This window comes from Arachis ipaensis, chromosome B10, assembly GCF_059453495.1.
Source record: "Arachis ipaensis isolate K30076 ecotype BB chromosome B10, ASM5945349v1, whole genome shotgun sequence".
Taxonomy (NCBI): Eukaryota; Viridiplantae; Streptophyta; class Magnoliopsida; order Fabales; family Fabaceae; genus Arachis; species Arachis ipaensis.
In genome coordinates, this window is record NC_142435.1 from 34,326,869 (window position 1) to 34,350,143 (window position 23,275).

General features: G+C 36.5%; 1 long non-coding RNA gene across 1 annotated transcript; it reads right to left on the minus strand.

Annotated features, from left to right (window-relative positions):
• Nucleotides 1-13,490: 13,490 nt before the first annotated feature.
• Nucleotides 13,491-18,881, minus strand: LOC110267630 (uncharacterized). The gene is made up of 2 exons (XR_002355463.2): nt 17,599-18,881; nt 13,491-17,463 (listed from the first exon to the last, which is right to left on the minus strand). It is a non-coding gene; the product is annotated as an uncharacterized LOC110267630 (long non-coding RNA).
• Nucleotides 18,882-23,275: the final 4,394 nt, after the last annotated feature.

Genomic DNA, 23,275 nt, shown 5'->3' on the forward strand with positions numbered 1-23,275 from the left:
TCAGAATGGACCATTATGGATATATTCTATGATGGTCTGTCTGAATTAGCTAAGATGTCATTGGATACTTCTGCAGGTGGATCCATTCACCTAAAGAAAATGCCTGCAGAAGCTCAAGAACTTATTGACATGGTTGCTAACAACCAGTTTATGTACACTTCTGAGAGGAATCCTGTAAGTAATGGGACGCCTCAGAAGAAGGGAGTTCTTGAAATTGATACTCTGAATGCCATATTGGCTCAGAATAAAATATTGACTCCGCAAGTCAATATGATTTCTCAGAGTCTGAATCGAATGCAAGCTGCATCCAACAGTACTCAAGAGGCATCTTCTGAAGAAGAAGCTTGTGATCCTGAAAACCCTGCAATAGCAGAGGTGAATTACATGGGTGAACCATATGGAAACACCTATAATCCCTCATGGAGAAATCACCCAAATCTCTCATGGAAGGATCAACAAAAGCCTCAACAAGGCTTTAATAATGGTGGAAGAAACAGGTTTAGCAATAGCAAGCCGTTTCCATCATCCACTCAGCAACAGACAGAGAACTCTGAACAAAATACCTCTAATTTAGCAAACTTAGTCTCTGATCTATTTAAGGCCACTGTGAGTTTTATGAATGAAACAAGGTCCTTCATTAGAGATTTGGAGGCACAAGTGGGCCAGCTGAGTAAGAAGATCACTGAAACCCCTCCTAATGCTCTCCCAAGTAGTACAGAAGAAAATCCAAAAGGAGAGTGCAAGGCCATTGAATTGACCATCATGGCTGAATCCAAGGAGAAAGGGGAAGACGTGAATCCTAAGGAGGAAGACCTCCTGGGACGTCCAGTGATCAATAAGGAGTTTCCCTCTGAGGAACCAAAGGACTCTGAGGCTCATCTAGAGACCATAGAGATTCCATTAAACCTCCTTACGCCCTTCATGAGCTCTGATGAGTATTCCTCTTCAGAAGAGAATGAGGATGTCACTGAAGAGCAAGTCACCAAGTTCCTTGGTGCAATCATGAAGCTGAATGCCAATCTATTTGGTAATGAGACTTGGGGAGATGAACCTCCCCTGTTCACCAATGAACTAAATGCATTGGATCAACTGAGATTGCCTCAGAAGAAACAGGATCCTGGAAAGTTCCTAATACCTTGTACCATAGGCACCATGACCTTTGAGAAGGCTCTATGTGACCTTGGATCAGGAATAAACCTTCCACTCTCTGTAATGGAGAAACTGGGAATCTTTGAGGTACAAGCTGCTAAAATCTCATTAGAGATGGCAGACAATTCCAGAAAATAGGCTTATGGACAAGTAGAGGACATATTAGTAAAGGTTGAAGGCCTTTACATCCCTGCTGATTTCATAATCCTAGATACTGGGAAGGATGAGGATGAATCCATCATCCTTGGAAGACCCTTCCTAGCCACAGCAAGAGCTATGATTGATGTTGACAGAGGTGAACTAGTCCTTCAATTGAATGAGGACTCCCTTGTGTTTAAAACTCAAGGACATCCTTCTGTAAACATGGAAAAGAGGCACAGTAAGCTTCTCTCAGTACAGAGTCAACTAAAGCCCCCACAGTCAAACTCTAAGTTTGGTGTTGGGAGGCCTCAGCCAAACTCTAAGTTTGGTGTTGTACTCCCATATCCAAACTCTAAGTTTAGTGTTGGGAGTCTATAAATTGACCTGATCACCTGTGTGGCTCCATGAGAGCCCACTGTCAAGCTATTAACATTAAAGAAGCGCTTGTTGGGAGGCAACCCAATTTTTTATTTATCTAATTTTATTTTTATTTTATTGTTCTTTCATGTTTTATTAGGTTCATGATCATGTGGAGTCACAAAATAAATAGAAAAATTAAAAACAAAATAAAAAACAACAGAAAAAAATCACACCCTAGAGGAAGGACTTACTGGCGTTTAAACGCCAGTAAGGAGCATCTGGCTGGCGTTCAACGCCAGAATAGAGCATGGATCTGGTGTTGAATGCCCAAAACAAGCAGCATCCTGGTGTTCAGACGCCAGGAATGCACACTGAGGAAAGCTGGCGCTGAACGCCAGAAACAAGCATAGAACTGGCGTTCAACGCCAGAAACATGCTGCATCTGGGCACTGAACGCCCAGAACAAGCACCAATTCGGCGTTTAAACGCCAGAATTGCATGCAAAGGCATTTTACATGCCTAATTGGTGCAGGGATGCAAATCCTTGACACCTTGGGATCTGTGGACCCCATAGGATCATCTCAGCATCTGTGGACCCACAGGATCCCCACCTACCTCCACTCATACTCTTCCCTCTTCTTAATGTTCATCCTCTCCTCCCAATAAATACCTTTCCCCAAAACCCTTCACTAATCACATCAAGCTCTCTTCCCTACTACCCCTTCACCACTCACATCCATCCACTCTTCACCATAAACCTACCTCATAAACCCCACCTACCTTCAAAATTCAAAATCACTTTCCCACCCAAACCCTCCCCATATGGCCGAACCTTAACCCCCCTCCCTTCCCTATATAAAGCCCTCCATTCTTCTTCAATTTCACACAACACAACCCTCTCCTCCCCTTCTTGGCCGAAACACATCTCTCTCCCTCTCCTCTATTTCTTCTTCTTCTTCATCTATTCTTTCTTTTCTTGCTCGAGGGCGAGCAATATTCTAAGTTTGGTGTGATAAAAGCATAGCTTTTTGTTTTTCCATTACCATTGATGGCACCTAAGACCGGAGAATCCTCTAAAAAAGGGAAAGGGAAGACAAAAGCTTCCACCTCCGAGTCATGGGAGATGGAAAGATTCATCTCCAAAGCTCATCAAGACCACTTCTATGATGTTGTGGCCAAGAAGAAGGTGATCCCCGAGGTCCCTTTCAAACTCAAGAGAAATGAGTATCCGGAAATCCGACATGAAATCCAAAGAAGAGGTTGGAAAGTTCTAACAAAACCCATCCAACAAGTCAGAATTCTAATGGTTCAAGAGTTCTATGCTAATGCATGGATCACTAGGAACCATGATCAAAGTAAGAACCCGAACCCAAAGAATTATATTACAACGGTTCGGGGGAAATACTTAGATTTTAGTCCGGAGAATGTGAGGTTGGCGTTTGACTTGCCTATGATGCAAGGAGATGCACGCCCTTACACTAGAAGGGTCAACTTTGATCAAAGGTTGGACCAAGTCCTCATGGAAATATGTGTGGAAGGGCTCAATGGAAAATTGACTCAAAAGGCAAACTGGTTCAACTTAGAAGACTGGACCTCAAGCCTGTGGCTAGAGGATGGTTGGAGTTCATCCAACGCTCCATCATTCCCACTAGCAACCGATCTGAAGTTACTGCGGATCGAGCCATCATGATTCATAGCATCATGATTGGAGAGGAAGTAGAAGTTCATGAAGTCATCTCCCTTGAACTCTACAAAATAGCCGAAAAGCCTTCCCCCTTAGCAAGGCTAGCTTTCCCTCATCTTATTTACCATCTCTGTTACTCAGCTGGAGCTTTCATAGAAGGAGACATTCCCATTGAGGAAGAGAAGCCCATCACTAAGAAAAGGATGGAGCAAACAAGAGAGCCCACTCATGGAGCTCAAGAAACACGTGAGGAAGCTCATCATCAAGAAATTCCTGAGATACCTCAAGGGATGCACTTTCCTCCACAAAATTTTTGGGAGCAAATCAACACCTCCCTAGGAAAATTAAGTTCCAACATGGGAAAATTAAGGGTGGAACATCAAGAGCACTCCATCATCCTTCATGAAATTAGAGAAGATCAAAGAGCAATGAGGGAGGAGCAACAAAGACAAGGAAGAGACATAGAAGAGCTCAAGGACATCATTGGTTCCTCAAGAAGGAAACGCCACCATCACTAAGGTGGACTCATTCCTTATTCTTATATTCTCTATTTTTTGTTTTTTTTTTTATGTTAAGTGCTTATCTATGTTAGTGTCTTATTACATGATCATTAGTATTTAGTAACTTTGTCTTAAAGTTATGAATGTCCTATGAATCCATCACATCTCTTAAATAAATAAAAAATTGTTTTTAATTCAAAAGAACAAGAAGTACATGAGTTTCGAATTTATCCTTGAACTTAGTTTAATTATATTGATGTGGTGACAATACTTTTTGTTTTCTGAATGAATGCTTGAACAGTGCATATGTCTTTTGAAGTTGTTGTTTATGAATGTTAAATATGTTGGCTCTTGAAAGAATGATGAACAGGAGACATGTTATTTGATAATCTGAAAAATCAAAAAAATTATTCTTGAAGCAAGAAAAAGCAGTGAATACAAAAGCTTGCAGAAAAAAAAAAGAAAAAAAATGGCGAAAAAAAAAATAAAAAAAGAAAAAGCAAGTAGAAAAAGCCAAAAGCTCTTAAAACCAAAAGGCAAGAGCAAAAAGCCAATAACCCTTAAAACCAAAAGGCAAGAGTAAATAAAAAGGATCCCAAGGCTTTGAGTATCAGTGGATAGGAGGTCCTAAAGGAATAAAATCCCGGCCTAAGCGGCTAAACCAAGCTGTCCCTAACCATGTGCTTGTGGCTTGAAGGTGTCAAGTGAAAACTTGAGACTGAGCGGTTAAAGTCAAGGTCCAAAGCAAAAGAAGAGTGTGCTTAAGAACCCTGGACACCTCTAATTGGGGACTTTAGCAAAGCTGAGTCACAATCTGAAAAGGTTCACCCAATTATGTGTCTGTGGCATTTATGTATCCGGTGGTAATACTGGAAAACAAAGTGCTTAGGGCCACGGCCAAGACTCATAAAGTAGCTGTGTTCAAGAATCAACATACTGAACTAGGAGAATCAATAACACTATCTAAACTCTGAGTTCCTATAGATGCCAATCATTCTGAACCTCAATGGATAAAGTGAGATGCCAAAACTATTCAAGAGGCAAAAAGTTACAAGTTTCGCTCATCTGATTGGAGCTATGTTTCATTGATAGTTTGGAATTTATAGTATATTCTCTTCTTTTTATCCTATTTGATTTTCAGTTGCTTGGGGACAAGCAACAATTTAAGTTTGGTGTTGTGATGAGCGGATAATTTATACGCTTTTTGGCATTATTTTTAGTATGTTTTTAGTAGGATCTAGTTACTTTTAGGGATGTTTTTATTAGTTTTTATGTTAAATTCACATTTCTCGACTTTACTATTAGTTTGTGTGTTTTTCTATGATTTCAGGTATTTTCTGGCTGAAATTGAGGGACTTGAGCAAAAATCAGATTCAGAGGTTGAAGAAGGACTGCTGATGCTGTTGGATTCTGACCTCCCTGCACTCAAAGTGGATTTTCTGGAGCTACAAAATTCAAAATGGCGTGATTCCAATTGCGTTGGAAAGTAGACATCCAGGGCTTTCTAGCAATATATAATAGTCCATACTTTGCCCAAGTTTAGATGACACAAAAGGGCGTTGAACGCAAGTTCTACGCTGCAGTCTGGAGTTAAACGCCAGAAACACGTCACGAACCAGAGTTGAACGCCAGAAACACGTTACAAACTGGCGTTCAACTCCAAGAATTACCTCTCCACGTGTAAACTTCAAGCTCAGCCCAAGCACACACCAAGTGGGCCCCGGAAGTGGATTTCTACATCATTTACTTACTTCTGTAAATCCTAGTAACTAGTTTAGTATAAATAGGACTTTTTACTATCATCTTGGGAACATCTTTGATCAGTTTTATGCTATCTTAGACTTTCATGGGGGCTGGCCATTCGGCCATGCCTGGACCATTATCACTTTTGTATTTTCAAACGGTAGAGTTTCTGCACTCCATAGATTAAGGTGTGGAGCTCTGCTGTTCCTCATGATTTAATGCAAAGTACTACTATTTTTCTATTCAATTCAACTTATTCCGCCTCTAAGATATCCATTCGTTCCCAAGAAAATGATGAATGTGATGATTATATGACGCTCATCATCATTCTCACTCATGAACGCGTGCCTGACAAATACTTCCGTTCTACATGCAAACAAGCTTGAATGAATATCTCTTAGATATCTAATACAGGGGACCGAGTCCAAGTTATTAGTATCTTCATGGTATAAGTTAGAACCCATGGATGGCCATTCTTGAGATCCGGAAAGTCTAAACCTTGTCTGTGGTATTCCGAGTAGGATCTGGGAAGGAATGGCTGTGACGAACTTCAAACTCGCGAGTGCTGGACGTAGTGACAGATGCAAAAGGATAGTAAATCCTATTCCAGTATGATCGAGAACCTCCAGATGATTAGCCATGCCATGACAGAGCATTTTGACCATTTTCACAGAGAGGATGGGATGTAGCCATTGACAACGGTGATGCCCTTACAGAAAGCTTGCCATGGAGAGGAGTAAGACTGATTGGATGAAGACAGTGGGAAAGTAGAGATTTAGAGGAACGAAAGCATCTCTATACGCTTATCTGAAATTCTCACCAATGAATTACATAAGTATTTCTATCTTTATTTTTTGTTTATTTATTATTATTATTCGAAAATACTATAACCACTTGATATCCGCCTGACTGAGATTTACAAGGTGACCATAGCTTGCTTCATACCAACAATCTCCGTGGGATCAACCCTTACTCACGTAAGGTTTTATTACTTGGACGACCTAGTGCACTTGCTGGTTAGTTGTGTGAAGTTGTGAAGTTATGTTTGGAACATGGTATTGTGCACCAGTTATTGGCGCCATTGCCAGGGAGAGAACGAACAACAAATTTTACAACCTCAGAGTAACAATTTCGCATACCAGCACGCGTACGCGTCGTTGCCCAAAACTCCAAAGCTCCATTTTTTATGTTCCTTCCATTTATGCATGCTTCCTTTCTCCCTTCTAAGCCATCCTTACCCTATAACTTCTGAAATCACTCAACAGACAAATCACGGTATCGAATGGTAATAGAGGAGGATTCAAATATATCTAATTTAATGCAAAAGAGGCATGCTTTCATTTATGAAGCAAAGTTGGGAAAGGAACACAAAACCATGCATTTTTATATGAATAAGTGTGAAAGATCACTGATAAAACCCTCTAAATCCATACAAGATAAACCCTAAAAATGGGGTTTATCAGTCATTCATGAAAAATAGAAAATAACACCGTAAGATGCGAAAATGTAAAGCAAGGAAGCATACATTGTTGGAATAAGGTAAATCACAAGAATGGAGTGAGTGAATTAGTGTGACATTAATGAATTAAGTGTGTGAGTTCTAAGATGCATGCGGTCTAGAACACACACTAGCATAAAAGCTATGTCACAATTACACGAAAGTGAACATGCACTTCACTCATCCTAATGTGCTTGAGATACTTTAAACTTGTAGGTTAAGACAACTAAACAAGCAATAAAGAAGCATGAAAGCATTCATGCCAAAAACATACGGATGCATATGATCAAGAAACACAATGCATTAAGATAAATGCATAACATCCATCAAGAAATTACCTAACCAAAGAAAAGGGTTCAAATCACATGGTGGCCAAATCATGCAATTCAAAAAGATTTAACTTCGTTAAAGGCAATTCTCATGTACTTGGTATTCACAGTTGTTCAACAAAGAAACTCAAAACCAAGTATCAAAATATAACCTCAACAATAAAATCCAACAATGATAATTAACAACAATGATGTTAAATTAACATCGCATCAATAATCAGCAGCAAGAGATAGTAAACAAGATTAACAATCCAACACTTATGATAAAAAACAGAAAATTGATGAAAATTAAACTAACTAAACAACTAATTAACTAACTAAAAGAGATGGTGTTAGAAGGTGCTTGGTATTGTTGGATGCTGGGTGAAGAAGGAAAAGAAAAGAGAAGAAGAGAGAAGAAGGAAAAGAATGGAAAGAAGAGAAGAAAAGAAGAGTGGTGAAACAGGCAATCCACGCATACGTGTAGTGCGACGCGTGGGTGTGGAGTGGCAAAATGGGAGTGACGCGTACGCGTGGGTCACGCGTACGGGTGATGGGTTATTTAGAGAGGCGACGCGTACGTGTGAGGTGACGCGTACACGTGGGTGGATTTTGTGCCAAAGGCACAATTCCAGCCCAAAACTGGCACAACTCTCTGAAATTTGTATGGAGGTAGAAATTTTGAATCCATGCGTATGCGTAGGTTACGCGTGTGCGTGGATGGTGGAAAACTTAGGGTCACGCGTACGCGTGGGTTGGTGCTCTATTTTTCAAAATTTTTGCAAGTTCTTGCACCAAACCAAGCATTCCAAACCACCAAACAGCTACCAAAATACCATAAAACCTTATTTAACATAGTAGACTACCAACTAAACTCAACAATCCAATCAAAACATGAAATTAAACTAATTCTACCAAAATTTACAAAAGAGAAAAATGAAAGATGTTACCATGGTGGTGTGTCTCCCACCTAACACTTTTATTTATTGTCCTTAATTTGGACTTATGGGGAGCTCCTCATCAAGGTGGCTTGTGCTTGAATCATCCTTGAACATCCACCAATGCTTGAGTCTCCAATAAGCTCCATTCTTCAAATTTAATACCTTCAAGCCTTGATGGAGTTCTTCACAAACCATGAACTCCCAAAATTGATTCTCCTTGTGCGATCCGGGATCCCATCATCATTAGTCCATCCGGGTGGTAAGCAAGATAAATTCTCAATAAAGTGACCAAACATCCTTCTAGACCCACCTAATTGAGAACTAGTCCAACCTTTGTGTCTCATCTTTGATGTATCAACCAAAATGAGCCTTGATTTACAACGCCAACCACGGAGCATCCTTCTCTTACGCTTTATCCCACAAAATTCCCTAAGTTGACCATCCGTTTCAAGCAAGCCATATTCGAGTGGGACAATAAAGCTAATAGAAATGACTTTTACCCACTCAAATGTAGGAGTAGATGACAACCTAGGCAAAGAAGCTTCCAAGGATATTGACAAAGCGTATTCAACTCCCATTCTTTTTTTTCTAAGGACCTCCACCTCTTCACAAGATTTCTCAAATTCAATCCTTTGTTCATCAATTTCATCTAACTCTTCTCCATCATTCAAATCATAAATGGGAGGATGAGAGAAATCTACCCCCAGAACACTTTCAAATTCATCGGGAGAAGGTACTTCAAGTTCAAAGGATTCACCACTAAGATTTGATGCATGATTTTCATTACCATGGGAACTAAATTCTTGCTCTATCCCTTCCAATTCTTCATATGGAATATGCTTTGGAGGATGTGCACTTTCCTCCTCAACACCAACTTTAATCTTCTTGGAGGGATTTTTTATGACTTTAGATTCCCATGGAGGTTCCGCATCTCCTAAATATTCAACCACTTCTTCCTCTTCTTCAACAATCATAGGTTTCTCCAATTGTTCTAACACAAAGCAACATTCCTCATTTTCTACCAGAGTTCCCAATCTCTCCTTCATGCTATGCTCTTCAATTGATTCTCCACATGTGGCCATGGAAGTGCTTTGAGTGTTCAAGCATTGGAAGGCTAATCGATTTGCTACCTTGTCCAAGGCGACCGTGAATTCTAGTACCTCCCTTTTCATCTCTTCTTGCCCTTGAAGAATAAGACCAAGGGTTTCATCTATTGGAGATTGGGGTGGATAGGAGGATTCATTATTTTGGAGAAAGGGTTTATAATAGGAAGGTGGTTCTTCATGGTAAAAATATGGAGGTGGTGTGTATGAAATTTGTGGCCCTTGGGAGTATTGATGTTGGAATTGTGGTGGTTCTATGGGTTTTCTCTCATAATGGTTACAAGGATGAGGTAAGGGTGATTGGCTATATGATGGGTGAGGGTCATAGGAAGGTATTTGGTAAAAAGGGGCTTGTGAGTATGGTTGAGGACTATGTTGAGGATGAGGCTCATAGGCATGTGGTGGTGGTTGTTGACAAGAACAATGAAGATTACCACATCCATTAGATTGATATGCATAAGGAGTGGAATTATACCTATACGAAACCGGAGGAGGTTGTTGCCAAGAAGGTTGTCCGTAGGCTTGAGGCTCCTCCCACCTTTGATTCCGATATCCTTGATGCATACCCTCATTGAAGCTTCCATTTCCTAAAACATAATTTGAACCAAACTCATAGTCAAAAGGGTGAGAATTCATAGTAACAAGACAAAATAAAATCAAAAGCTAATAAGAAATAATGAAAGCAAACTACTACTAAAACTAGCAACAACTAACAAGTAACCCAAAAATCAAGCTATTCACAATATTAACATATATACAATAACCAATAACAAGGCACACATATGCAACTTCCCAGCAACGGCGCTATTTTGATGAACGAAAATTGTGTGTCGGTAAAGAATTTTTCAAATGAAATCTCATTGCGAGTATAGTTCTAAACCAACAAACAATTCCTCAATCAAAAACTTGTTTGTCACAAGTACAAACCCCAATAAAAATAAAAACCGAAGTATTTAAACCTTGGGTCGTCTCTCAAGGAATTGCAGGGAAGTATTCTTGTTATTGGTTATGGGATAGTATATTTTGGGATTTTGAATAAGGGACAAAAAATATAAATGACAAGAAAGTAAAAGAAACTCAAATGATAAAAGGTCTTGGCAAGGGTTGATGGTTAAGGATCTTTATCCTTGTTACTAACCACAACATGATAATTGCAAGGATCAATCCCATTAAGTCATCCTCTAACAAGTGAAGGAAAGTCAAATGAGCTACATCAATCCTAATCCATAAGTCCTAGCCACCTCACTAATTAACTTAGTGGAAGCTAGTGTCAACGGATACCAATTATCAAGCACTTGGACATTAGCAACTCAATTTCACCTAAGTTACCATCCCAAGCCAAGAACACAAAAATCTACTCTAACATCCTTCCAAGCATTTAATCAAACACTTGGAAGACACAAAAGGAAAGCAAAATAAGATTGCAAGAAATATAAATTTACAACTACCAATTGCAAGAAATTAACAACAACAACTCAAATCAACAATAAAGGAACATGAAACATAAATTGCATTAAAGGAAAATAAAAGGAACAAGAGTGCATCAACAACAAAGTAAGCAATTACAAGGATTAAAATACTAAACTAGGAAAGTAAAGGTAGAGGAACAAGAAATTATAAAAGAAAAGTAAATCAAGACATGAATTAAACCTAAATCTAAGAAATCCTAATCTACATCTAACCTAATTCTAGAGAGAAGAGAGAGCTTCTCTCTCTAGAAACTAACTAAAGCACGATGATAACTCTACTATGTGCTTCCCCATTGACTCTTCTTGAATTCTGCATGTAATAGGCTCATAAATGAGTTGGATTTGGGTCTGGGAAACTCAAAAATCGCCCCAGCGTTTTACCTTTAATGAGGTGACGTGCGAGCTGCGACGCGTACGCGTGGGTCACGCGTACGCATCGATTGACATTTTTACTTCCCACGCGTACGCGTCGTTCCACGCGTGCGTATCGATGAATGCACTCCAAATCCTTGATTTTCTATGATCTCTTCACTTTGCCTGCTTTTCTCTTCATTTCTTTGATCCATTTCTAGCCTTTTCAATTTGAATTCACTAACAAACACATCAAGGCATCTAGTAGAATCAAATGTGAATTAAAATTAGCAAATTAAGGTCTAAAAAGTATGTTTTCACTCTTAAGCACAAATTATGAGAAATTCATGAAACCATACTATTTCATGGAATAAATATAAAAAAAATGATAAAATCTCTTAATTCAGCATAAAATACACCACAAAATAGTGATGCATCTTATAACATAAATAAGAAGAAGATACAAACACTTTAATCAATTCAAATTTTTGACAAAAATTACAAATATCAAAAAACGAAGCTTGAAGGTAACGGTTCCATCAGGTTTCTAGGCTTCTCTCACTCACGGTCTCTTTCTCCCTTTTTCCTTATGGTTTCACGGGTTCAATGAAGAGAAAAGAATATTAGTTGTTAATGATGATGACGAGGTGGAAAGAGTGAGGTGTCAAGTTACGAGACTATTGAGTCAGCAATTCAAATTATAAATATTTTAAACAGATAATTATAAAAATTAAAACTATATATATATGATTAAATATATATGAGTTATTAATATAAATGATATTAGTAACTTAATGATAAAAGATATATGATGGAGCATTAGCAACTTTAAGCTTATCAAAAAATACTAATATTTACTTATATTAGCAGATATAGAATTCGATAAGAATAATAATAATATTATTATCTAAACTTTATTATAACTATGGCATATAAATAAATAAATAACATAATAATAAAGGTATATATTATTATTTATTTTATTTACACGACTTCGAAACGACTAAATAAAATTAATCACTGAAAAAATCAAAATCTCGTTTAGTAAAATATCACACTTTAACAATTATATTTGTGAATTAAATTTATTTATATACTATATCTATTATATTATTTTATGTAAAATTAAAATCTACTCTCTTAATTTAATATCATATATATATTTGCTCCCGACATTTCTAAAATTAAATTGAGATTATGTCTAAAGTCTTAAGTCTTAACACTGTAAACAGGATATAATTAATATATAATATTTTAACAACTAAATACCTAAAATAAGTTAATTAAATAACAATAATTAATACCTAAAATATTAAAAAAAATTTTTTAATAAATATGAGAAATAAAAATAAAAAAATTGATAAATAATAATAAATATTATTATTATATAAAAAATAATTTTATTTGAAAAAAAAATTCATAAAAAATTAACGCCTCATTTTATTAGTTGAAAAAAAAATTTAATTTTAATATATTAAATAAAAATAAATAATTGCTAAAACCACAACTTGCACATAACAGGCCCAAGATAAGCGACTATGGTTCCCGTAAGTAATATAAGCGGCTAATTGTTTGAACTTTGAACGTGCAAAGTCTATAATTTCTGAACCAGAAATTGGCGACCTATTCCCTCCACATAGAGAAGTTTGCACGTGTCAACACTGCATATAAATTGAGGGAATATCTGTATGCTTTTTGCTCTGTACACTATAATTCATCATATATAATATATGTAAAATAATTAGTAAAATAATTAATAATATTGTATCATATTTAAATTTTTATTTTAATTTGATTTAATTATTTTGCTGGTCCTTATAGTTTCGCAAAATTTTTAATTAGGTCTTTATATTTTTTTCTTTTTAATTGGGTCCTTGTACCAATTTTTCTTTTTCAATTAAGTCCCTCTTAACAGTAATTGGTTTAATTTGTATAGGAACCAATTAAAAAAAATTAGTGCAGGGATCCAAATAAAAAGAAAAAAAAATATAAAGACCTAATTAAAAATAAAATTTGGTACAAAGACTCAATTAAAAGGAAAAGAATATAGGGACCTAATTAAAAATTTTATGAAATTATAGAGACTAGCAGAGTAATTAGACCTTTTAATTTATGTTATGTATATAATGATAGTTATATATGAGAAAAATCTGTGTTCTGAAGCCATTTGGTGAGCTTAGCAATGAATCAAGTAAGAGATGACGAAGAACGTAACAGAGAAAAAGAGAGAAGAAAAAAAGAGCTTTCTGGAATAGTGATGACTCAATTAAAACTAATTATAATTGTAGTATCTATTAAGCTTATGTACAATTTTTGTCTAACTAACTAACTATTGCCAACTCAACTAATTGCCTACCTAACATAGCATATAAATAATACAGATTCTCCAACTTAGCAAATAAATACTATAAACATAGTCCCTCAAGTTGGTGATGATACACTCATGCCAACTTGCTATGGAACCAAAGCAACCCAATAAAATTCACCATCCAAAGTTCTTTCTTCCTAACCTCATTAATACACTACATTAGTCAAGGAAAGATTGACCAAAGTAATTTACTCATCAAACTCTATTGTATGGGTTTTAGGAAGTAAAGAACTTGGGATCTTCTTCCTCCCGATCCCCTTGATTGAAAATATTGAATTTGTGCAAAGAAAAAAAAAACTACTTTGATAAACTCAGTGTTCTTATCAATCTCTATTGTATGTGTTCAAAAGAAGAAGAAAGAAGGACTAAGAACATGGCCCCTGCATAAGGGACTTATTGTTGCAGATGTCTAGCAAACCTACTGGTTGAAACACTTGGAGAACAAAGTTGGAGAGAGGGATTTTGTAAGAAATTCAACATACTGCTCACCGGTAGAGACTTGTAGCAATTTCACCAAGCAAGATTGAACCCGTTCTCTTATTACATGACAATCAATTTCAATGTGTTTTGTTCTCGTAAAATACGGGGTTGGCAGTAATGTACATGGCAGAACGACTGTCACAATACAAAGGAAAGGGCTTGGAATGTGAAAAACCAAAATTCTTGAGAATGAAGGAAAACCATTGAGCTTCACAAACTGCTAGTGTAAGAGCCTGATATTCAGTCTCCGAAAAAGAACGAACAACGGTGGGTTGTTTCTTGCCCTTCCAGGAGACGAGTGAAGTGCCAAGATAAAAGCAATAACTAGAGATTGATCGGCGAGTATATATCTGGACATGAAGCCCAAGCAGCGTCCGAGTAGCCAAATAATGACAAATCAAAAGTGGCTGAAAAGAACAAACCTGTGGCAGGTGAGAATTTGAGGTATTTAAACATCCTCATGCCAGTTTGATGATGTGCTAGTGTTGGGCAATATAATCCAAGTACTGACTGAGTTTTTCAATGGTAAAGAAAATGTTCGGTCTAGTACTAGTGAGATAGACCAATCTATCAATGAGTCTGTGATAAGCTGAGAGATCCTTATAAGCTAGACCCGAGTCTTTTCCAAGCTTGATCGAATAGTCCATGGGAGTGGTAACTGACTTGGCATTAAGATCTAAGACATATTTTCTCTGATTAACAGCAATGCCCTTGTGGCTTTGAGCAATTTCAAAACCTAAGAAGTACTTAAGTTCCCCTATATCTTTGATCTTGAAGGCATCATCCAGTTGTTGCTTGAAAGAATCGATTTTTCGTATACAATTTTTTGTCAAAATCAAATCATCAATGTAGACTAGAACCATAGTAACTTCAGCCCTGTAGAACTTAGTGAAGAGTGAGTAATCATACTTGGATTGAGTGTAACCAAGCTGAATGAGCACAACTGTGAGTCGGGCATTCCATTGTTTGCTCGCTTGCTTGAGACCATAAAGTGACTTTTGCAATTTACAGATCAGACCAGCAGTGGAAACATCTAAACCTGGTGGCAGCTACATGTAAACACCCTCATCAAGCTCACCGTGAAGGAAAGGCGGTGTAAACGTCCAATTGGTGGAGGTACCATCGCTAGGTTGCAGCCAAACACAAAAGAATACGCAGTGTCACCATATTTGCCACAAGTCTCTATATATCAAAGAAATCAAATCCTGAAATCTGGGTATAACCCTTAGCAACGAGTTTGGATTTATGTCACTCAATACTCCCATCCGAGTTGTATTTAATTTTGAATACCCACTTACACCCAATAGCCTTCTTGCCAGCGGGTATAATAGTGAGTTTCCAAGTCTTATTCACATCCAAGGCATGCAATTCGGTAGAGATGGCATCTCTCTAGCAAGCATGTGCAATTGCCTCATCATAGTGTGTCAGTTCAGTCATTGATGATACAACTAATGCAAATTCTTGATATGCATAAGACAAGTTGTCATATGAGATATAATGTGATATTGGATACCTTAAAGAAGAGTTAGAAGTAGCAGAAACATGAGAAGATTGCATACAATAGTAATCTCGTAAATGTGGCAGTCGCCTCCGAAGTCTTTTAGATCTTTGAAAGGGTGTGCTGAGTGTTTATGTGAGAAAAGGTGTGATTCAAAGGAGATAAGTAATTTTCTGGTATAATACTAGAAGATTGTGCCTGAGATTATGATGAATTTAGTGACGTTCCAAGAGTAGATGTATGAGAAAAATACAGCTCATCATATTTGCAAGTGTTGTAATGAGGATGAAATGAAGTAAGGATTTGTGAAGGTGCAACAAGCTGAAAATTAGTGTCTTTTGAGAAAGGAAAAATATTTTCATAGAAAATAGCATTTCTAGATACACTCAACTGCTTGCTCTGTAAATCCAAAACAACAAAACCTTTTGTTCCTGGTATATAACCTCGGAAAACTCCTTTCTTAGCGCATTTATCAAGCTTTTTTTGATGCGCAATTAAAGTGGAAATATAGACCAAACAATCAAAGACTATAATGTTTTGAAAATGTGGTAGAGAATTATGCAATTTTTCAAATGAACTTTTGTTGTGTAAAGCGGGTGTGGGCAGCCTATTGATAATGTAGACTGCATAGGATGCTGCAAAATTCCAATAACACAATGGAATTGAGGAATGAAAGAGTATAGCCTGAGTCACTTCTAAAAGATGTTGGCGCTTCCTTTCTACAATTCCATTTTGTTGTGGAGTTTCTACGCATGAAGTTTGATGCAATATGCCTTTAGAAGTATAAAATTGAGTTAGTTGGAACTCTTTTCTGTTGTTGGATCTAATGCACTTAACTGTTTTATTAAACTGAGTTTAAACCAATTGTATGAAGTTTTATATAAGTGCACTAGAGTCTGACTTTGCTTTCATGCAAAAAATCCAAGTGAATTGACTATAGTCATCCACAATAGTGAGAAAATACTTATAGCCACTAACTGAGGGAACAACAATCGGTCCCCTAATATCCATATGCAACAAATCAAAATATGCATGTGTATGTGAAGTGTTGTTTGGAATCATTGTTGTTTAGCATAATGACATGAATCACAAGTTTCTTTAACTCGAACTTTATTCAAATCTTGAAAATCTGTGTACAATTGTTGCATGCTTTCTAGCTTATCATAAGGAACATGACCTAATCTATAATGTCATAACTTGGCTGAGGTATCCCCTATCACAGTTCTATGCATACTACATGAGTTTATATCTAAATCATGACTAGAGTCTACATTTAGAGCTATATTATTCATGCCTAAAGTGCGTATGTAGGGAAGCTGTTTAGATTCCATTGTATATAATCCGAGATTCTTACTAGCTGCTCCAATTATCTTCAAAGTAGTCGGATCCTATATCTTGCAACCAAGTTTATTAAAAATAAATTTACAATCTAGAGAATCAATAAGTTGTGACACAGACATGAGATTATACAGAAAATCTGGTATGTACAAGACATTAATAATATGTAATGTTGAAGAAAAAATGACTATTCCCGAGATGTATGATATGGCAACTTGTTTATTTGGGAGTTTAACTCTTACTGATTTTATATTTTTATAGCATTGAAATGCATTGATGCAATATGTGACATGAGTCGTAGCCCCTGAATTGATAATCTATTGAGTACCACCTTTCGAGGAAATCATGCATGCTCTTTTACCTTGATCTGTAACCGCTTAGTTCACACTATGAATTGGTTGAATTTTTGCTTCATGTTGCTGCAACAGAGCCAGCAGTGCCTCCTTTTGCTCAGGAGTGAAGTTTGTACTTGGTCCCTCAGCATTTTCTTTGTACAAGCTAACAGTACTGCTGTCTTCATCATTCTCAACAGCTGCAGTGACATTGTTGATAATATTAAAATTAAATTGCTACTTCATATGTGATGGATAACCATGCTTATAACAAACATCCACTAAGTGGCCAGTTTTGCCACAATAAGAACAGAGCTTGGATGAATTTTCTCTACCTCTTCTGCCATTGCCTCTGCCTATATTGCCTCTGCCTCGACCCCTTCCTCTTTGAGCTTGGCCATCGGCAAAATTGGCACGGTTCAGTCGGTTCTCTCGTTGATCAAATGCACTAAACAGTGCTTTGGAGTCCACAATATCCATGTTAAGTAGTTGTCTCTCTTGCTGTTATAATTTAGCAAACAGATCTTCAATATTAGGCAAGGGATCCATAAGCATTATCTATGAGACTATGACTTGACGATGCTATATTGATCATTCAGTCTTCTGAAAAATCTTACAACATACGTATTATGCCTATAGTCTCTGATTATTCTCAAACAAGAGCATTCGATAGCACACTAACAATTTGGAATAGGTCGAAAATTCTCCATTTCCTCCCAAACCGCCTTCAATTTCGTAAAATAAGAGATGACGTTGAGCTCTCCTTGCTTCATAGAAAAGAGTTCTTCATCTAATTCTGTAATTCGATATTTATCTCCTTGATGAAACCTAATCTTCAAATCTTGCCACAAATTAGATACAACACTAATCCACATGACACTTTGAGCAATTTCAGCATTCAATGACAAATTCAACCAAGAAAGCACAAAGGTACTTATCCCATGCATTAAAGTTAGGATCCCTTTGGTTTAAGAAGTGAACCATCAATAAAACTGATTTTGTTCTTTCCTTTAATAGCTCTCAATATTGCTCTAGACCATGAATCATAGTTGTGATGATCTAACAAACTAGTAATTAGAGGAGTACATGAACTCTCTCCTGGATGATGGTAGAACTCACTTGAAGGATCTAGATTCGGATTCACAGGAACCTTCAATGCAGAGGCTTGAATCACGTTGATTTGAGCTATCAATTGAGCCAATGTTTGAAGATCTAATTCTTCAACTATTGCATTTGAACTCGCTCCACTTGATTTGCCATCAATTTTAGCAAGAATAAAATATTACGTCGATTCATTGAGCGAGAAATGAAAAACCTAGCGAATGAAGCTCGATCTCTACACCATGACTCCACGCTCACCACACCATTAGAAAAACCTGTGTTCCGAATTCATTTGGTGAGCTTAACAATGAATCAAGTAAGAGATGGTGAAGAACGTAACAGAAAGGGTGAGAGAAAGTGAAAAGAGAAAAAGAGCTTTCTGAAATAGTAATGGCTCAATTAAAACTAAGTAACTAACTACAATTACATCATCTACTAAGCTTATGTACAATTCTTGTCTAACCAATTATCTACTACAAACTCAGCTAATTTCCTAACAAACATAGCATATAAATAATACAGTTTCTCTAACTTAGCAAATGAATACTATTTGGTTTGAAGAAATAATAACAATTAATTGATGATGACCAAACATTAACTATTAGGTTAAAAGCTCAAGTGTGTAGGATTAATTTGTTAATTATGGAGCTTTGTTACAGATCAATGAACAAGAAAGAAACTTATAGCCAAAGCACAAATAAATGGTTTAGATCCTTGAAAATATTTGAAAAAGGATGAAAGAGAAGATAACAGGTATGGATGCATGTATGGTTTAATCACTGTTGTTACTCTATCTCTCTTCTGTGCCACTGCTGTTGAATTGGGGAAGAAGAATTTAAAATTGCTGAAACTAAATTTCAAACTTTAGAAGTTTTACTCCTTTATTAAAGGGTTAAACGGCCTGAGATTGATTCAAGGAGTGAGAGAACAAAGTTAGGGTTTCCATAGCTTACAAAGCTATTCCTTCTTCTCCTTCATGGTTCTCTATTCAATATTCTGCTTTCTCAATTTTATCTTTTTTGTTTTAATGAAAAAAGGCATTAATTTGAGGAATTAAGAAAAAGCCATTGAAAAAAAAAAAGACAAAAAGAATTAGACTTGGAGAAAAGCCAAATAATTATTTCAGAAATTCTTTATATGTTTTTCTGTTTTGTTTTCATTATCCTGAAGGGATTCCCTTGCTAAGTTGGGTAGGCACTTAGTGTTTGAAAATCTAGGGAGTGAACCTAGTCAAATCTAGTTTGGGTAGAAGTTGGGTTTGTCCCAGATAGGATTGGGTTGAATCCTAAGAAAATTGGTGTTTGTAATCTTTGAAAGATAGTGAAAATTTTACCACTGTTGTGGGGGAGACTAGATGTAGGTTACATTGCACGTGGTGGTTGAACTAGGATATATAACTATGTCACTTTTCTTTCTCTATGTTGATTCTGATTTTATTTTCTAAGAGAAAAAATAAAATTGTCTCCTACTCATTCTAACCAGCAAAACGTCACAACAACTTTGCTCTCATACAATTTTGTTTTGACTCCTCTATCGACAAGAGACAAAATAAAATTGTCTCCTATTTATTCTAACCGGCAAGACGTTACAACAACTTTGCTCTCATAAAATTTTGTTTTGGCTCCTCTATCGACAAGAGAGAAAATAAAAGTGTCTCCTGAGCTTTCAACAAAAGCAGACTTAGCAGATTCTCTAAAGTTTCATCTAGTCTGAAGTAAAAACAAGAAAAAGTAAAAAAGAGGCCTAGATTCAACCTCCCCTCCTCTAAGCCACTGATATCCATCAAATACTATCAACAATATAAATTTTAAAATTTAGTTTTATTTGTTGAATTTTAATAATTATACGAACGGAACGGATACCCGCAGAGACGAGAATGAGTTAGAGTTCAACTTTTCACTACTTACGAATAAGAGCGAGACAGATTTTATGCAAATTATAGTAAAAGATATGAGGAGTGTCATTGGTACGTGCTAAAAATATAGTAGAAGAGACCCAAAATGTTTTTGTTATTTCTGATTAGTATTTGGTTATAGATAGAATTTAGAAATTGTTCCTATCTCGTGTTCGGTGAGAATGAACAAAATACATAGACATATGAAAATGACAAAAGAAAAAAAATAAAAAATGAAGAGTAAAGACTCAACCTTGTATATCCATTTTTACGAAGGATAAGACGTCCCTTGTCCCAAAAAAAAGGAACTCTTCGATCTTCAATCTTTTTATTTTAGAACAATACGAATTCTCTGTTAAAAAATATGTTAAATAGTAACGAAAATTAGATTTATGGGAGTTTTATTGTAATTTGTGCAGGTTTTAAACCCTCACAAAGTTCTTTTCAACAATATAACCAACTATGACCATTACAATCACTACCTTCTTCATCCTTGTTGAGTTTGAAAAACTGAAATGATGATCAAACATTATTAAAATATAAATTAGAAATTATTAAAATTATTATTAAGTGTTCATTTGATTATTTACAATAGGTTGTTTGATGATTTTAGTTAAGTGTGCAGGGAAGCAACTTAGTTTTCAATAATGGGCCAAAAGCTAAACAAGCCGAATTTGATCAATGAACAAAATCAGCCTTGTACCAAATTAATTCAAAAATAGTGGCTGAACATTAAAAGGAAGAAAATCAAATTGGCCCAAAGCTTCCTAAAGCCCATATGGTGATCTCAAAATCAATGGGTCTCACTTTGTAAAGTCTTCACTCTTCGGTTACCTAATCCCCTAGTTAAAGTGACACATTTTTCAAGTACCAACTCACATTGCAAAGTCTTCATTTCTTGGTTACTGGGACTTGGAATTCAATTGAGTTTAATTTCCCTGATAGCTTTCACCGAAAGCTTTCTCTCTTCTCTTTCTCCTCTCTCTTGCTTCGGTCAAATCCTAAAACTCATCCAAGAAAAAGAAAGAAAGAAATGGAAACTTCAGAGGTTAAATTTGAAGAAAGGCAAAAGGATTTTTGCCAAATCAAAGTAAAGAAAATGCTATGGTCTAGTTACTAAACTGCCTTGGTCAAAGCTCAACAAAAGTTTGTTTATTCATTTATGCATTACTGAGGATCAAGAAGAAAAGCTCCAAGCTCTCATACATAGAAAAGGAAAACATGGAAAACGTGAAGCCACATTGGATCAGATGCTCATCAATGCTCAGAATCAATTCTTGGGGCCAAAGTCAAGATCAATGGCCAAGATTGAAGAAAATGAATGAAAAAGATTGAGAGAGGTACATGCAAACAAATTCGGTTTCTCTTTCTCTCTCTTCTCTGTTCGAACCGCTGCTACTCTAAGGTTGGAGAAGAAGTTGTTGGGTTGGTTAAACCGGTTTCAACCTTGGAAGCTTCCCCTTTTATGTTAAGGGTGAATGGCCAAGGGTTGAGATCAACGAGAGTAAGTGAAAAAGCACAGAGTTCTCATAGCTACCCAAAAGCTGCCTGAGTTCTTCTCATTCAATGATGTTCATTTAGTTTTTTTTTTCTTAGTTTTGTCTGTCCAAGTCTCATGGTAAAAGGAAAATATGGTGAGGTTTGTAAGAAAAAGCCATTGAGAGGAAAAAAGCAGTGAGCAAAATTAGAGAAAAAGCCATAGATGTCTCAAAGTTTCTTTGTACATCTTTCTGTTGTGAGTCATGATCCTGTGAGAATTTTCTTGCAAGTTGGGTTAGCACTTTGCAATTGAAAGCTTGGTTTGAGTCCAAGTCAAATTCAGATTAGGGTTAGAATCTGGATTTGTCCCAAATAGGATTGGGTAGATCTTAGGGAAGAATTGGCGTTTGTAATATTGAAAAAGATAGTGAAATTCCATCATTGTTGTGATAAAGACTGGATGTAGGCTACATTGCACCTAATAGCTAAACCAGAATATATCTGGTGCCATTTCTTCTTCTCTGCCTCGTTTCTATTTCTGTTACTCAGGAGACAAAATAAAAAATGTCTCTCAACTTGTTACGAGACAAAAGTGAAAATATCTCCTGAAGTTTGTTGAAAAGGTAAAAGTAATATTCTATAAAAAAGGAAGCTAAGATTCAACCCCCATTCTCTTAGCCACTGATTACCATCAATTGGTATCAGAGCTTGGTCTCAAAGAGATCAAGCTTTGCAGCTTGGAGAAAAGATCCTGATGGAGAAAAGATCCTGATGGAGAATAACAGTGGTTCTAATGTGGTAGCCTATACTCTAACAGAAGGACAATCAAGCAAAAGACCTCCGTTCTTCAATGGAAAGAACTATAGCTACTGGAAGGAGAGAATGAAGATTTTTGTTCAATCTGTGGATTACAGAGTCTGGAAGATAATTTTGGAAGGCCCACAAGTCCTAACCACAACAGGAGCTGATGGTGTGATTGTTTCTAAGGCTGAGGCTGATTGGAATGATGATGACAGGAAGAAAATAGAGCTCAACGCCAAAGCTGTCAACCTGCTTAATTGTGCTATCAGCTTCGAGGAATACTGACGGGTATCAAGATGCACAACAGCAAAGAAAATCTGGGACGAGTTTTAAGTTACTCATGAAGGCACAACCAAGTCAAAAGAACCAGAATAGACATGCTAAACAGAGAGTATGAATTGTTCTCAATGAAGAAAGGAAAAACAATTGATGAAATGTTTGAAAGATTCAACGTTATCATCACTGGCTTAGATGCTATGGGAACCAAACATTCAGAATCTGTGCTTGTGAGAAAAATATTGAGATGTCTCACTAAAGAGTGAAAAACCAAGGCTATAGTAATAGCTGAGAGTAGTGGCATTGATGAAATGACCTATGATGATCTGAGAGAAAATTTACTTGCTTTTGAAAATACTTATTTAAAAAGGGATACAAAAAAGAAAGGAGTTGCTCTCAAATTTGTCACTGAACCTTTGGATGATGAATCCAGTGATAATTTATCTGACAATAATTTTGTT